The 14,669-nt window shown below is 40.1% G+C and overlaps 1 long non-coding RNA gene across 1 annotated transcript; it reads right to left on the bottom strand.

Annotated features, from left to right (window-relative positions):
- Positions 1–927: 927 nt before the first annotated feature.
- LOC121059670 lies at positions 928–11,949 on the bottom strand. Its single transcript, XR_005814606.1, has 3 exons — positions 11,803–11,949; positions 4,593–4,662; positions 928–1,054 (listed from the first exon to the last, which is right to left on the bottom strand). It is a non-coding gene; the product is annotated as an uncharacterized LOC121059670 (long non-coding RNA).
- Positions 11,950–14,669: the final 2,720 nt, after the last annotated feature.

Below are 14,669 nucleotides of genomic sequence, written 5' to 3'. Positions count from 1 at the left end.
GGTCAGACATTCAGAAACAAGACTCTTTCCTTTAAACAGTATACTGCTGCAAAGAATGATTTTAAATTGATTTGACATTATTATACGGCAGTAATCTTCCCAAATCCATGCTAAATCAAATGCTTACAGTGTGCAACCTCTTATAGTCCTTGTAGCTATGTTTTCTATGGTTCTCCTACTGCAGTAATTTACCCTTCCTTCTCTAGAGAGATTTCGTTCTATATTTCCATACCATTGTTTACAATTACTTCAAAGTGCAGTAAAATAAAATAAGCATAGAAGTCTGTGCAAAGATCAAAGAAGACTATCGTAACAGTTGTTTTGTATGCAGTTAAATCTTACAAAAATACAATTCCAGAAAGTCAGTGTTACAGAAAATGTTCCTCCACTGCAAGACAGTATTCACAACGCCAGTCTGTGTGAAGGTTAAGGGAAATGTGTTGGAGCCCAAGGGCAGTCACACACCGAGGACATTGCAGTGCTGCACTTGACACCTCTGTCACACCACCAGCACTCAAAGAAGTGAGATGGAGTTAACACTAACATGCACCAGTGTAACAGAGTACAGGATGCAACCCTTCTTGTTACATACAGTCTGATGTGAGGATTTCCAGAGAGGAAAGCACTTGCAGTGTACAGTAACATGTCTTTACTGGTCCAGTAACACACAGGAAGCATAGTAAATATTTTCAAGTGCCACCTACTGCCACTTTATCTACTATTTACACAAATGCGACAGTTTTACAGAGTAGATGAAGGACTCTAGAAATTGGTAAGTCTCATCAGCTCTCTGGCCAACAGTTGAGCAGACTTCAAAGCTACACATTACAGCATTCTGCGTGCAGCATGAATAACATACCTTTCTCCTGAGCAGTTCAGAGACCTGCAAATGTGAACTAAATCTTTGTAAATCCATGTGAAGCAGTTGCAGTCAGTGGAAGAGCATTCTCACTGCAAGCAGGAAAGCTGGACTCTCCAGAACAGTAGTTATCCAGTTCTTGGTTCCACTGCGGGTCTTGTGATATATTTCTTTTGAACGTTCCAGCTCCTGGAGCTAAGACATTGCATGAGAGTATAGATTCTGTTTGGGAATAAAACGATTCATTTGTGTGTTTCTGAAAGGTGGTGGTGGTAAATTGAAAAACATTACTTCCATTGAACTTGGAAGCAAAAAAGCAAATGTACCTACAGTACCTACAGCTTTATTATTATTATTTATTAAATCTTAGAGCTTAAGAGGAGGGGAAGAGCTGGTTGAATAATTTACATACATGGGCTTGGCAGCGTTGCATGAGTTGAATGAGGAGGCTAGCATCTCACAGGAATGCTGTAGTGCAGCTGGCAAAAAATTCTGGACTTTCTCACTCACAAAGTCCTGCCTGCAAATTGCTTCACTGATCAGTACATCTGATTGTTACTAATGATACATACTGATTATGTAAGTGCAGCCTGGGCTATTTTTGTCTTTGTTGTGTTCCCCCTGCCCCCGTCCCCACCTCCTTGTTTTGATACTAATGGTACTGTCACTTAATGTGATGCCCCTCTATATGGCTATTTTCCTTGCAGAGCTGAAGTACCTAGAATGTTGAAAGAAATTATTTTAGAGATTTTAAGATAACACAAATTAATGTAATGACATCAGAGTGATTCAATATAGCCGAGTTTTCTTTAGGACAAATTATTAGTCTTCTCCAACAAAGATTTATATTGCTTGCAGAACTCACAAGCGATATTGAGGCTAGGGTCTCATGAACCAGTTTAAAAGAAATTATAAATCTAAACGAACACATCTAAGCATGAACCCTGCCATTTTTTGAGACCAAAGAATGATTTATTATGAAAGTTATGAAACTTTGGACCCTATTATGTATTAAAGAAACTTATTTATGACCACATAGTTAAGTCTGAATTATTGTGCTTATTCCAAGCACTGCTTTTGCAAGATTTATGACTCAGTCATTCTACTATTACCAGAGATGAAACTTGCCATTCATAACCACAATGAAGAAAAAAAACAACAACAACAACAACAAAAAAAAAAACTCACGATTTTTTAAAATACATTCAATCAAGCTTTGGAACTACAGAAGTGAAAAATCTTTTTACTATTATTACTATTATTATTAGAAAAACTTCATACATGCTGAAACAGGTCGTGACCCTGTTTAGCTTAAAAAATGACTTATATTTAAGTCTACAATTTTACTTGTGCTAAAGTTCCTGAGGTGTTTGAGCTCATTGTTTACAGTATTGTTCTTCTAATGTAAATGTCTGAGAATTATTTATTGTGAAAAGCAGTCGTTGAAAGCTTACAATAAAAAGAGTAGCATTCATAAAATTATTTTCTTGCACTCTGAAAAACTATCTCATTTGAATAAAAATAATTTCAAATTTTGCCACTGACATTTATAATGCATTCACGTCAACGACAGTGCTGTTTAAGGCCAAGGAAAAAAAGGGAGTTATTCCCATCCCTTACTATCCAGAGCTAGCAGACATCAAATCTTTAGGGAATTATCTGAGAGAAGGATTCTTGATATCTGTGTCACATGCCCCCTGGACAAACAATAATTACTTGTCTTTACAGACTGAAGAGATAACCAGGATGTAGAAGCCCTGGATTATAGCTGATCCATGTAATTCACTCCTGTCTTGAACTTAATTGCAAATGTGGAATACATTCCCCTGGAACACCATGGTAGTCAGTTTTTAACCAGTCCATGGCTTCAGATAAGAGATTTCTGAGAAGAATAGCCCATAGGTTTTATTTAGTGATTACTGCAAGTAAACATTTGGCTGAAAGAGCTACCTCAATCTTGTGTGTTTGTGTCCTCCCCATATAACACTTTGGCTCTACTAAATTTATCTATTCTCACTTTGTGGAACTAAATGTATTCTTCCATGGTTTTCTTTATAGACAGACAGAAAATCCTCTTGGAATAGGGGCAGCTGGATTTTGTATAGTGGAAATTGGGTGTTTATCAGTGCCTCAGCAGATTCATGGACCAACACCTTGAAGGCAACAAGCAACCAAACATGTTTGACCTAGATTGATTTCCACTACCTGAAGATCTCGTATCAGGTATTTTTATGACATTTCTGTTCCCTTACTGAAGGATCCTTGCCCCACTAACACAAGGTGTGTCTCTGAAGATGGTTCTACCAGACTTGAGACGTTCACTCACCATGTAAAATCAACAGGCATGTGTTCAGAATTTTTAACTGAAACTAATCATTTCAGCTCCAAGTAAATTTGAAGTTTTGGTAGGGAGAAGTCATTGTTTTGTTTGGGAAAAGCAGAAGGAAATTCCTAATAGCTACCTATTAGGAAATACTTGATAGTTAACAGTTAGTTGCAGGAAGTCTGCAAATTATTGTTCTGAGACAGTTTAAAGGTTTTTCAGACTTTTTTATTTTTTATATTTTTTTCAAAGTACAAGGGTACCCAATGTGTACACAGAAGTCCTAGCCCATTCACAACTCCTATGGCTTGCAGGCTCCCACTTTCTTAATGCCTGAAAGCAGAAGCTGGGGTTCTCAGTGTTTCCAGGTGACAGAAAACTGGTAGCACTGGGGAACTGGGGCAAGACTTTTGCTGTTTGGGTGACCATACATGCAAAGTAAGGCATGTCTGAGTGCTAAGGGCCAAACGCTTGGTAAATTCCCTGCTTATCAAGTGTAATCCTTTAGATGAGGGAAGCTATCCATGGTAGAAAACACTGTTTTTGAGCCCTCAGTTGCAAAAGACCAGCTTCTGTATTACTAAATAAGGGCACATTGTAAATTAAATATATTTCTTTTGGAGCATACTGGGGGCCATGGGGGATGTTAGCATTATGACTGTTAAATGTGTATCAGAATCAGAGAATCACAGAATGGTTGAGGTTGGAAGGGACCTCTGAAGATCATCTAGTCCAACTCCTCTGTCGAGTAGGATCAACTAGAGTACATTGCGCAGGATGGCATCTAGGCGGGTTTTGAATATTTCCAGAGAAGGAGACTCCACAGCCTCTCTGGGCAAATTCACACAGCACTATGAACCACATCCAACACTGAACTGTCATGGTTATTTTTAAGGCAATGCAGTTGGCATGGTAAAGTTTTCCATTAATTATGAATATGCTCATGTATGTCTTCTGTTTTCTTCTTCTCTTTTGTTTGTATGCTTTTGTTATGCAATGAGCAGAGAATGATAATAATAACGTCACTAATCAGACAGCTTATTTCATCATTATTTCAAGTATCAGGATAAGTCTAACAGAAATTCAGTGATGACAATGTCATTTCCCATAGCTTTCTAGGTCATAGTTGAGTGAGTTTCAGAGATTGCACAAGTACATATAATTTCTAGTTTCCTACTGATTGGTATCATTGACTATGAAGTTTTGTTGACATGTTTGGAAACCTCAGCAAGGATGTACAAAACACTGCCTCAGGCTTCATTCTCTCTTGGAGAAGACCCTAAAGAGAATATTGGACAACTGCTTGCCTCTGTTGAGGGCTTGATTGTTTGTAAGCTTCAGAGGTCTTTTTGCACATTGCTGATTAGTGTGCATGTCAAGACATTATTTGCACCCACTGTGCATACAAACCTTGTGATATGCCCCTGCATGTCACCTTTTCCCATTCTCCTACATTCCTTGTTTTCCTATGGCCACATTCCTGCAAGGAACAAAAATGTAACATGGGGAAACAAAGGGTGACATAGGAAGCATTCACAGTCTCAAAAACAAAATAATAGCAAATGATGAGACCAGTTTTCCTGACATTGTAAAATGTCATACTTCTGCAGACTTCACCTGGCCTATGTTTTTTGTTTGAACCTGGCATAATGCCTCTCATTGTATGGTTGACTTCTGAAGTGACTGATTTATTTACACAGTAACTGTGCCCTGAGCTCACTGCAACAGAACCAGCAGGGAAGCTGTCCTGGTTCTCAGGCCAGAAGAGGGTTGAAAACAGCAGGAGGTCTCTTAGGTCAACTCCCCAGTGACTAAAGGCAGGCAAGAAATGAGAAAACTTTCAGCCACTGTTTAAACAGCCAGGTCCTGTAGCAGAATTCCAGGTGGGATAGAACAGACAAACAATGTTTGCACTGTCTGCAGAAGAGTTCAGCAGGTGGCCATGAGGCATTAAGAACATTTGGGTCTACTTGCAGGACAGTGAATAAAATCCAATAGCAGAATGTCCCCTGCATGGCATCTTGGCATCTGTATATGGCCCAGTGTATAGTCATCATCACCTACCTCTTCCCCTACCAGACCTGCAAGGGGAAGTCCAGAATTCCAGCAGGGAGGAGGTCAGACTAAGCTTCATTTCTGAAATAGATTTAAGTAGTTTGAAGATTTACTTTTATTTATTTATTTATTTTAATACTTCGTAATACCACTCTAATTCTTAATGCGGGAATAATTATTTGGACATTTTGGACAAAAAAAAAACACTATAATAATTGTGTGAGATGTGACTATCTGTGATAGCAGGGAACTAGAGTCAGTTTTTTGGAAGTGTGTTTCCAGAACCTCATCAGATATTTCATGTGCATGTACACTTGCACCAGTAATTAAGAATAACCAAGCCTGAAAGTCTGCACACTTCCCCATTTATTCTTGCAAGGCCATAGCCAGCTTTCCCTTAGAACAAAACTACAGATAAATGAAAGTGAAGCTGGTTTCAGATTGCATTAACTTGTAGAGCCTTGTGCACAAAAGGACCACTCACATAGTTGTTCCTATGAGGCATCACATAGAGTTTGGCCCTTTTTAGGAAACTCATTACTTAACAATACATTATTGTGTTTGATTGAATTGGCACAGATATGCTTGGCAAGGCTGCAAGAAGAATCTATGTTTTCAGGCCAAATGTTTTCAACCTGTGTGTGCCTGTGTTCAGGTTTGATAAGGTTATCTGTGGTGCATATGCTTCTAATTAAAAGGTTACATTCTTGTACTGTCCATACAGGCTTCAGGGAGGTTGCATTAGATGCTGAAAAAATCCATCTGGAAAGGCAAGTCTGCCCTTGGCCAAAGCTAGATCAGGGTCTCCATGCACTACTCTTCTTATTTATCTATGATTTCTGCTTCCCTACCTGCATCACCCCCCAGCTCAACAGGAGAGTGGGACAGTGCCTTATTCAGCCTCATCTGCAGTCTATTTGGTGTGGTGCTTACAGAGGCAGAAATATGGGATTGCACACTTTTGTGCATGATGAAGTGATTGAAGCAACTCTCTCATGCCTTATATATAGGCTTTAATCAATGTGCCTTTCTCAACTATGTTTCGGAATGAGCCCGGACCCATTGCTGCCATGTGCACTAAGCACATGCTGAACATGCCTACCTGTTGTCTCTGACTTGAGGTCTTAAAGAGAAGGCTCTTTGTTTGGGTAGGAACAAGGTACTCAGCTTACCCAATCTTTTGTCCATATACACTGGTATATCTAGTGTTTATATATAACACTAAATTTACTATTTTTATAATTTATATTTTTATAAATTTATACAAGTTTAATTAAATATAAATATAAAGTTATTTATATAAGTTTGTTATATTTAGTTTATACTAAACTTGTAGACTTATTGCAGGCACATCCCAGGCAGGGGGCTGTTGGGCTGTGGATGGATTTCAGTCTTGCCATTTGCAGCCTCATTTTAGGTGCCATTGCAGCTACTCTGGTTCTCTTGTGTAAGCACGGGTACACTGGAAAATTAGGGCTGCCTGAGCTGCCAATTTGTCTTCCTCTAACCTGATCTAAGCACAGGTTTTACAGTGATTTAACTTAATTAAACGTTTATTTTTTTAAGGTAGTAATACTGGTATAATTCTTATCGTATGAACAATTATTTTAGGCTAAAGATTACATAATAATTTTATACTCTCCACATACAAAGGAAATTATATTGGGAGCTTTGCCACAGTTGGGAGATTGTACTACTTTCACTACATCGGTCTTATCAGAACAGTGCATTTCTGACATTTTTAGAGACTTTAGAGTTGCAACAGTCCAGTTTTTGTGCCTAATGTAAACTGTGTTGTATTTTTGAAGGCCAAATGCACATTTCTGTCATTAGAATAGGACTATTTAAAGACATTACAAAACATTAAGTTTTGCAAAATGACATTAGTTTTCCACTGGTCAGGGAGAAATTCTGTTCCTTCAGTCTAAAAATATTCCAGTTCCCAAACAGCTTCATTTCATTTGCCTTTGTCTCAGTTAGTCTTCCTTCCACCATTTTGTCTTTTCTGTACATGGATGTGGACCTGCTGTGAGTGCTGTGGGTCTTCCTGACTCTTCTTCCCTGTTCTCTGTTTCTTTCTTCCCATTCTTCTTCCCTAATGGCAATTCCTTTGCTCTCTGATGGATTTCCAAGTCTCTAATCAGAATTTACTCCTCCCACTCTTCCAATGTCTTCCCCAACCATTTCCTAACTATCCTACTTCTGTTTTCCTCTGCCTTGGCAAAATGTTTTTCTGGTGTCAAGAGGAAAATAAAATCTCTGAATCTATAGTATCAGTTCTTACCTGGAAGGTTTTGTTTGCCAGCCTGAGGACTAGATATTTCTTTTTTCCTATTTTTAATGCTATCTCCTGCAGAAAATGTTTGTTAAGAAACAGCTGGCTGTTTAGGAACAGATGCTCAGATGCTCTTCCTGTGCAGTGATAAGAGCTTTTCTTCCTTGGTTGAGCAAGACTTTTTTTTTTTTTTTTTTTTTTTTCCCACTGAAGGACTGGTATGGTTTAGTCTCAAAAAGCCCACTACTGTAAAAATTTCAAATGCAGGTCTTTTGTGAGTTATTAGCTTCAAAAGCAGGTCGTGAAAAGGAAGCAACCTCTGAATCATACTGACCAGATGTGTGAATCACGATGTCACCTCTGGTGACCCTGATTAAGCAGCCACAGATGCAAAGTACCTTTCCTGACCCTAGTTTTCTTGGCCTCCCTTCAATTATCTGGCTGAACAGAAATGCCTCTCTGCCCCTCTTATTTAAACAAGTGCAACCTGTTTGCCCAGTGAGACAATTGCTTTGGTTGCCTTATCCATGTCAGTGGTAACAAGCTGTGGAGGAAGGTGGCCGTGTCTGCTTTGCTGCAACCACCTATAACAACCCTGTATGTCCACCTGCACAAGCAAAAGAGAGTGGGGGCAAGGACCCTTCTCACCTCTGCATAGTTGCTGGCATTCAGACATATACAGAAACTTCATATCTCTCTCCCTGGGGTGAGATCTGGGCCACTAGTTCATGTCACTCACGTTCCACATGTTTATACATGAGCGTAGCAGCAGTTGCTGATCTTTGAGCTCCCACAACCTTGGTAAAAATGCCTTCAGGAACAGCTCCCTCTGCACCTTCCCCCCACTGCCGGATGTGGCTTACAGCCACAATCCAGCCCTTAGATTGCAAATGGCTTGGAGCAGGGATTATGCTTCTCTTTTATGTTAAACAAGAGCAACCCACACTGAGTGTGCTCATTAAAAAATCATGTTGTTCAACACTGATCCCTTGGGCTATAGTTAGAGCGCTGCAACATAACTTGCAAGAGACAGGTTGGATTCTCAGGCCAGCCAGGCTCAGAAAAGGATGAGCGGACAGCAAAACAATCTGTTGGAAAAATAAATCCCACACTTAGGGTGGAACAATAAGGCAGCCTTCAGCGGAAGACAATCTTAACAATATGACTGCTTAAATGAATTTAGGAAGGATCCTAACAGGTATGCAAGAATGGCTGTTTCTGTCAACCAGAAAGATAAGTTGTTGGCCAGAGTGCATCACAAATCACATTAAAAACAAATTAAATTGTACCTTGTGCCATTACTAGAAGGTATATTTCCTGGCTTTGCCTGTCCAGGAAGTCTACCCATCTATAAAGACCACATGCGTAGGTGGATAAGAGACACAAGAAAGAGAAAAATGACTAAGTAGCTAAGCTTATTGTGCATCTTATTAACTTCATAAATGTCCCTAATGATTCTGCTATGGGTGAAGTGCATGAGGGAACTAGCAAAGATAAAAGATGTTAGACCACATAGCATTTTAAGGATTCCGGGCATAAAATAGATGCATCACTTGAGCTGAAAGCAGAATGATGTCTTGAGAAAAACATTCGGACTTTTTTTTTTTTTCATACTAAATACTAGGAACCTTAAGTGGAGAGAACAAGATCCTACCCACAGCTGCTGCTCCAGCAGTTTTGACAGACCCAGGCCTGTCTGGGCAAATTCTTCCATGAAATATCTTCTTGTTGTAGCCTGTTGATCTGTCTTACCCATCTCCATCCACCTGCACAGGGACATTTGCACATCAGAGATCTCAGAGAACAACTGAGATACAAAAGAGGGAGGAGAGAAGGTGACTGTTTTCTAAGGGGGTGTGCAGAACCTATTGCATTAGTATTCCCTGTATTTCGTGGTCCATTATTTGGGGGTGATATTTGTTAGGCAAGTACCTCTGCATCGCATTAGTGGGGAGGCAGCTCAGTACTTTGAACCTCAACACTCTACCAGTGTGAGGTGAAGGAGGCAAAAGAGAAACTTCTCCATTGTTAAAACCGCCAGTGTGTTATTCACTGTTGGGATAAAAAAGACTGAAGCTTTAAAGAATCTGGCAGAGACAAAGATAACACAGAAAAGCGATGTCTCTGCTGTGCAAGACAGGGTGCAAGATTAAAAGGATATATGTGACACAATATATATCACAAAGGATATATGTGAGTTGAGGTCATTTAGAGCTGTGTTTCTCTGCCTGTGGTCTGCAGAATACCAACGATCTATCAAAGGTGTTCCTCGGAAAGAGTCGACTATTTAAATTACAAAAATAATATAATTTCCTCTATTTTTTTCCTATTCATGCAGGTAAGTTTGCCAATGAAACAGGGAAAAAATGTGAGAAGTAATAAAAGATCACTCAGAGTGATACTGGGCTGTACATGAACACAGCTGTGACGGTGCTGCACAGACTAGGCCATGACTGCCCTTTGAGGAAGTCAAATCAGAAAAGACTGACAAACACCAAGTCCTGCAAGCAGTTTAGCATCTGACTTTTTTAACTTGTGAGAATTTTCATGCTTTTTGCATGAAGATAGTTATATAGGAAACCCCAGATCACATACTAATGGCTTAATCAACTATGGTTTTAGCTACCCATTACAATTATGGCACTCCTCTTTTTCCTCCTCCTTATCAATGCAGACACGAACTGCTGCTTTCGTGGGCTTTGTCTGCATGAATGAAACTAGGGCCTGTTTTATCAAAAGGCAGTGAACAGAAAAAGTGACCCAAAGTCTCAGCATCACTCTTTTGCACTTGCACAGCCTCATTAAAGACAGAGATTGCCCTGAGGCCTACAATGGGAGAGCCCACAAGCAGTGGGGGTGCATGAGAAGGCCTCCTTTGCCCTGTGGAAATTTTGCTGCTCAAAAAGTGATGGACTAGCTACATCACCCTCTTTCTCTTTGCACTGGAAAGCTGGCATTTTACCAGCATATTGCCCTGATGTCTGGACAGTTTTGACAGCTGGGGCATGTAAACCATATTGTCCTAAGAAAACAGCCTGTGCAGCCTAAGCAGTCATGCTCTGTACCACTGACACCAGCAGCGATCTGACTTTGGATCAGCAGATGAGAGATCCTTCCTCTGCCTCTGGATCCAGAAGGGGCACGAGGCACACATCCTGCCTTCCCTCCTGGGAAGCCTCAGGCACATTTTGAAAGACTTCCTTGCTTGTGAGTGAGAAGATAAACTTTTGGACCTAAAAATACCATCAATTTGGCCTGCCATGGTACCATCTGGAGATCGTTTGTAATTACTATAGTTGTTGGGTTAGCGCACACCCCTTCCAATAGCTGGTGGAGAACTGATGATAACTACCATGAAAATGGCATCTTTATTTATAGCAATGCTGAGAAAGTGCTTAATTGATCAAAAAGATGGAAAAAAATGTTTTTCTTCATATAGATTTGAGTTCAGCAACAAAATTGGCAATAATTATCAGAAATTTATGTTAGAAATGCAAGAATTTATTAATCTGGAAGCAAATAAGTTGCTTACTAATGAATGTCAGGAGGGTAATGTTGTGTCCTTTCCAGGGAGTTCCCTTTCCCAGGTGTTATTTTATGCCTCAAATGATAAAAGACATTTTGCTGCTGCTCAATGGGAGAAAGCAAGCTTGTAGTACAGAGTATGCAGGCACAAGTGAACCAGTTTTTTCCAGCTGGAACTAGGTTGTTGCTATAGCAACATCCAAATGATAGACAGATTTTCTGAATGTGCAGTGGTCTACTGTGATAACAGAGCTTCCAGGATTTCTACTAAATAGCTTCAAACTTGCTAGGATGCAATAAAACCAAATGCCACATCTTTGAAATAACACAAGCAAACAAAAGCCAGTGCAATAACAAAACCATTTTTCACCTAGCTTTCAAATAAAAACCCCACTTAACACATAGCATTTATATTCCTAGACAATATCTTCCTGCCAATCTCTTTTTAGTACACTGGCATACCAAATGACAGACCACACTCCAAGTTTAACACCACCTACAGACCCATTCAGTACGGTGGCACGCAAAGCGTTGCATGCACAAGATGCTAGTTCCCTCAGTCTTTTTTTAGGATGCATGCTGCCTGCACATCAGTGAGGATCCCACTGAGTCAGTGAAGCCTCGCAAGAACACCCCACTCTCTTCATCACTATGTTTTGCAGCACAGAGACTAAGTGGCTGAGCACATGGTGGAACAGATATTATATTCATAAACAATCCAAAGAGAAATTTCCCTGGGCCACTTCCATAAAAAATAAAACATACCTGTCTCAGCCATGTTCCCTTGCACACACTGGGCACACAGTGTTCAAAGCAGCTTCCTCCTCTGCTCTTCCTTCCTGCTCTGCTCCATGGGAGGAGGGTCCAGGATTTTGGTTTTCCAGGAAGAAATCCTTTCCTGAGCACAGCCGGGGCTCGTGAACACTGCAGGGACTATTTGGCTGTGTCTCTTCATCATCCATTACCTCTCAGTGGGAATGCTCCTGCACTGTCTGCAGTCTGCAGCTTACAGTGTGTTTAGTGTCCTTTTGCCCCAGTACCCAATCCCTCAGGCAGCTCCTCTCCCTAGGAAGCTGCTGCCGATTATATTGGTGAAATCTTCCAGTGAACTTAGCCTGATGTCTGTAAAGATGTTTTTTGTCCCCAGTGGAACGTAGCTGTAAATCCAAGACAGAGGTTTTGACCTGTTTGTGTGTACAAAATGTAGTCTGTATTTAGATTACTCTCAACACCCTTAGATCTGTAACCTAGTTATTCATCCTCACAAGAGACCTGGTACATAGGAAGGTTTTAATAGCAGCTTTGATGTAAAAGCAGCTGGTAACTTGGAGAACTTTGCACAAAAGAGAAGTCTTGGGTGGAGCTGGAAGCCCAATTCTCTTCATTTCAGGGCTTGGATCTTAGGCACGCAGTCCTTCTCTAACAAGTGTTTCCAGATTAGATAGAGAAGGTAAACTTTCATGTATGTTAAAAACTCAATGTCTGCAGGAGGAATTATATGTGCAGAAGGGTGTTAGAAGCCAAAATTCACATGCACTTTCAGGTATGGTAGTAGATATATGATTTAGGAATTAATTAATAAACAAAAGAATAACTTACAGTTTAGTTAAATAAAGTTATATGCATTTGAATTTTGGTGGGTTCTAGTTATCTTACTACTTAAGAACACATTGGAACGTACTTTTCCTCTTGCTTATGTGGCTTATACAACTTTGATAACGTGCTGCAGTAAGGCTCAGTTAAATGAAAAGATGAATTGCCTTTATGATTCACGAGGCACTTTGGATAATTAATTACTCGGCATTTATGGTTTGGCATGTGGTCATCAATCGTTCAAAAAATTCACATTTGTATACATATCCTTTGCAGCTGGTCTTCTTATGTCAGACTCCAAAATGGCTGGTGGAGATATAAGAGAGCTATAAATGTTTTTCTTTGAAATTTACTGGTTGTGCTCCGGTTTATTTCTTGTGGGAAAAATTAAGCAACAGATGTGGGAGGACAGGAGCATCTTGAATGGTTCTCAGATTCACTTTCTTTTCCCTATTTCATTAATAGATCTTGGAATCTCTAAACCATCCTTGTTGTGGCTTGGATCTGGCAGCATTGTTCTGGTTTTAGGATGGCTTTGTGAAAATTTTTGAAAAGTCTGAGATCAGATAGGAGGCAAAAAGATTCCTGAAAGAGTAGGCTTTATTTATTTATTTACTTTTTTAATAAAAAAAGACCAGTAGCTTCATGGTTTACAAAACAAATCTTAATACTCTATTTTAAGTTTTCAAATCATGCAGTGATTAGATGGCAGAAATCAAAACTGTTTGAGCTAAAAACTTTCATGCTGGGGATGAATTTTGCTACATGAGACAGGTGCACTGCAACTAGCTGATTCCAGCACTGCACCGTTCTGGTTCGTCACCACCCAGGGTGGTGCTCAGCTGCTCAGAGCCCTGAAAGAGGCAGACACTACATAAGGAAAAAGAAATGCCTGCTCATACAATTGAGGGCCACAGACAGACTCATCTTCAGGTTTCTTGAGCAATGTTATTTCTAGCATTTCCAAACTTACAAACACCATTTCAACCTGTATACTTTGTACAAAGTAAATGACAGTCATTATATGTATGCATGCATGTATGTATGTACATACAGAGAGCGTACGCTGCATCTATTTTTACAAGTGATACAGGAAACTAAACACCACTCATATTTAAATTATAATTTCTTCTGGTTTCACTCGGTTGCTTTTATATAAAGAGCATACTATTGTTCTTAAAATCTGATAACCGTAACACAGAGCGGAACTTTTATCTGCCTTAAATGCAGGCTTCAGCTACAGACCTGTTGAAGGACATATATTTAGAATTAGAAGGATTCTTGGCTAACATGAAGCATGCAAACATCTGCACAGTTTCTGCTGAAACAGTAATTGTTGTAAGGAAGAACTTCTCTTGGGAGGCCACAACCCAGGCGTTTAGCCAAGAGTAGGTACAATTTCTGTGATCGCACAGGCTCCACCTGCAGATCATCGTGACTCTCACACTTGTTCAGTTTGACCTATTGGTAGGTCTGCTGTTGGTTTTGTGGTCCTGTACACTTGTCTGGCTCTTTCCTCCTAATATTTTACCCCCCCACACACACACAAGGGAAAGCCATGATCCCCCACATCCAGTACGTATTTTCCAATCCTGTTTTGGATGTGGGGGAAAAGGAGTCTTTAGTACAGGTGGTTTTGTGGTTCGGTAATATATTAAAAGGTGAGCAAACCTGCTTGTCTGCTGCATATAAGACCTGAGAAAACTCAACACTGCCAGTGTTGATAGCATCTTGTCTTTCAGGGTGTAAACCTGCAGTCTGTCAATGTTGCCTGCATGCTTGATTCACAGCACTTTGAGGGCATAGAGAAGCCAAAAGTGGAGTAAGGGGTAGGGTGAGTCAGGTTCTAGATACTATACAGTCACATGCAGCATGCGTGCAAGGCAGGCAACATTCCCTAGTGCTGGGACCACAGATTGCTGTACTGAGACAGAGGAGAAATAGCCAGCTCTGGCCATAGTAGAAGCAGGGAAATTCACTTTATCTGCATTTATCTTTGCTTGCCTCAGACACTGGGTTGATTAGCAATTATTGCAGGT

The sequence above is a fragment of the Cygnus olor genome, chromosome 1, assembly GCF_009769625.2.
Source record: "Cygnus olor isolate bCygOlo1 chromosome 1, bCygOlo1.pri.v2, whole genome shotgun sequence".
Taxonomy (NCBI): Eukaryota; Metazoa; Chordata; class Aves; order Anseriformes; family Anatidae; genus Cygnus; species Cygnus olor.
Note: the sequence above shows the minus strand (reverse complement) of the source record. Positions and strands in the feature narration are given on the sequence as shown.